Here is a 3373-nt window from a genome sequence, read left to right as displayed (position 1 = left end):
TGTCGATACCTCACTCAATTGATTACTTCAAATATATTCTATGATCAGGTCGAATACACAGCAAAAAATAAAAGCTCAATATTGAGTAAAATATTACTCATCACGATAGTAAAAAGGGAGCTAGTCGAATTTTGAGTAATTTTTACTCAGCTTCGGTTGATTAATTGTTTACTCAGCACATGTTGATTAAACTTTACTCAATATTGAGTAGTTCCCTTTTTACTCAAAGATTAGACTAAAATTTACTCTTTCACTTGGAGTAATATTTGCTCAACTTTTGTTGAGTGAAATTTACTCAAAATTCGACTAGCTCCCTTTTTTACTCAAAGATGAGAGTAAATTTTACTCATTGACTATGGAGTAATATTTGCTCAACGTTTGTTGATTCAATTTTACTCAATATTGAGTAGCTCCCTTTTTTGCTCTGAAACAAGGAAAAATTTACTCGTTTAACCTTGAGTAAAGGTTTACGCAAGTGTTGATTAAAACGATTACTCATTATTTGAGTAAAACTTAAGTGAAAAGATTTGCAAAATGATGAAGAGTAAAGTGTTACTCAACATTTTGAGCAACATGAAACGTATTTTACTCAACAAATATTGAGCAAAAAGCACTTTCGAGTTGTATTGTGGCTCCATCTGCAGCTGGAACAAAGCAGTATTTTAAACTAAAAGAATGAAAAGAATACGAAATTAAATATAATATTCTGCATTTTCCTGGTTTTATTTTCAAAATAGGTATCAAATAAATCACAATATAGCATGTCTATTGTCTCATTACCCAATGTGAGCAAACATAGAATAAAATAGAAGCCGGTCACCTCTCCCAAAACTTTTGATGTGAAAAAGTCATTTGAAAATTAATGTTATAGATGCTGAGTGTTTTAAAAGGGACAGAAATTAAGTCTTCACTTCATTATGTTTTAACACTCAAGAATGGTCTAATGTTACCAGGTTCTTTAGTAGCTGATATAGTGTCCAGGAACTGCCAAATAGCAGTGATCAGCCTGTACATGTACTGGATATGCTAAGTCATTGTATGTGAAGGATTTGGTATATCTTGTGCACAAGTTCTACAACTTTCATCACTGTTGCGCATTGAAAAAGCTTGCCTATCCATTATAAAACACTGTTCTGGATTCAACTTGCTTCACAAGTATATAAATGGCAGCGTGCGTCCAGTAAAGTTGGCGAGGAACCAGTCCAAAGCTGTGCCTTCCTGAAACATGTAAAATAAAAAGAAAATGTAATAAAGGACATTAATTTCATGGATTGGGACTATTCAAGTGAAATAAAGCTGCCTTAAAATAGAAAATCCACCACCTTTTCATTGTATCAACCATAAATCAAAATTTGTTTGGTACTCGAAAGTGATGAAGTAGATGGAAGGTTTAAAATATAAATAAACAAATTTATGGATGTCTTATTTTTAAACTGTCTATAATTGGTAAGATGGTATATAACCAAAAATGAAAACTCTTGCTGAAATTCTTGAAATATTAAAGCAAATATGACATATTTACATGTAATTTACATTGTAATCACCCATTGCATTGGCATTTCTACTTTCATGCGATTTTGCAAATATTTAAAATATCTTTATAATTATTATATTATTATTCCTGTGATAGCGGGCAATGCTATTTTCAAGGGACACAAACTTTAGGAGACAAGAATTTACAGAAATGGTAAACAAGATAATTATAAGATTCGCGCTTGATTATTCAAAGTTCACGATAGCCAACACCTGTCGGGTGAGGATGAGAGGTGCTACATGGGGTTTTCCCCTTGGCATTTGAGGTTTCATGAACTACACATTCAATGAACTACATGTATTCTGAAATGTACAAAGAAATTGGCAAGTTAAATGCAACATTATTGATAGAAATTTACCTGTTGACTGACGTTCGTGCATTTTTCTTCAACACCTTTCCTGGAAAGAGGTAGGGCAGCACAAAAATCCCGAAGTCACATCTGATCTGTAAGTAAAATATAGATCAATATTATAAATGCACTGAAAAAAAAACTGCCTATGGAAAAAAATTTCAAGTGATATTTTGCAATGGTTTCACTCTCCTACTACATATAACTGCAAAAAAAGTTATGTGGCACGAGTCAACATCAGGATCAGGGACGTAGCAAGAGCTTTGGGGCATATGGACAAGGAGTAGTGTGAGGCCTTCTAAACATCTCCTTTATCAGCCCTATCCCTATCCACTTCATTTTCGCTTTTGCTCGGGGCCCATGGACTTTGTCTGTCCACCCTATCCACTTGCTGCTACGCCCCTGGTCCCCGGGCCGGCCTGGTCCACATCAGCGTATGTACTTCGAGGTTGCTCAGACTAGTACATAAGATATACGATCGCAAATATACAAGTACACAGCTAGCATGGTGAGCCGATGCCCATACTGATAAGCTTAACTAACTTAAAACCTGTCTATATCCGGTTCAAATCATACAATAAGATTTCTAAATTGTGTAACAGGTATATGGACATAAAGTTATGAATAATAGTAATGAAATTAGTACCTTCAAATATTGGTTGTACTGCTGACAAACTCCATTCCACCAGCAGACACTGCACCTCCGCATACGCCATGATGACATGAATTTTAATACGTCGTCGAATTAAACTTACTCCGCGTGTTGAATTTACTACGCGATTTGAGTAAAATACAATGTGGCGATTAAAATATTTTACTTCTTTCCATTGACCATTTTTACTCTGGCAAAGAGTTGTGTCAAATATCGTCTTTTACTCGTTGATGAGTAAATAATTGGTCTATTTTTTAATCAACATACTTTAGTCGGTAGCACTTTACTCCTTATTTTTTGCTGTGTAGGCGAGAATTATTCGGTTTATATTACTGCGCGCGTCAATAAAGCTCCAAATTACGCCTGCGTAAATTCACAAAAGTGCGAGTCAGTCAAGCAATACGCAATAGGTGATGCGCCAAGCTATTTGTACGCTATTCTATATCAATCCACGATGTTATCAGTCTCGCCTATTACGAGCTGTTCAGAGTATAGTGTAATTTACATTGCAAGAAAGTTAGTAAAACTAGCGGTCACCCGTCTTTCGCGATCACTGTCTTTAGCGGTACTGATATTTTATATTCTTTTTAATATACTGGTCAGATGTAATGGCCAGGTGGAATTACAGTGCTTGAGTTTTTTTATACCCCATTTTGAAAGTTATGGTGTAATTTTACCTGGTGCAGCGCAATTTGAAGTACAGTGTCAGAATAATCAAAATAAAATCCGTGCTTTTGAAACTAATTAACTTAATTTGACACCCTTAACGTAAACAAAAACAAAATTCCACGTTTTATTGAAGTGCGCACCGAGTTTTTAGCCTTACCAATTCGCCAAA

At 35.0% G+C, this 3373-nt stretch overlaps 1 long non-coding RNA gene across 1 annotated transcript; it reads right to left on the bottom strand.

Moving 5' to 3' along the window:
- Nucleotides 1–645: 645 nt before the first annotated feature.
- LOC140147686 (uncharacterized) lies at nt 646–2835 on the bottom strand. The gene is made up of 3 exons (XR_011858387.1): nt 2530–2835; nt 1893–1978; nt 646–1218 (listed from the first exon to the last, which is right to left on the bottom strand). It is a non-coding gene; the product is annotated as an uncharacterized lncRNA (long non-coding RNA).
- Between the last annotated feature and the right edge of the window lie 538 nt (nt 2836–3373).

Source organism: Amphiura filiformis, chromosome 3, assembly GCF_039555335.1.
Source record: "Amphiura filiformis chromosome 3, Afil_fr2py, whole genome shotgun sequence".
In the NCBI taxonomy this organism is placed as follows: Eukaryota; Metazoa; Echinodermata; class Ophiuroidea; order Amphilepidida; family Amphiuridae; genus Amphiura; species Amphiura filiformis.
Note: the sequence above shows the minus strand (reverse complement) of the source record. Positions and strands in the feature narration are given on the sequence as shown.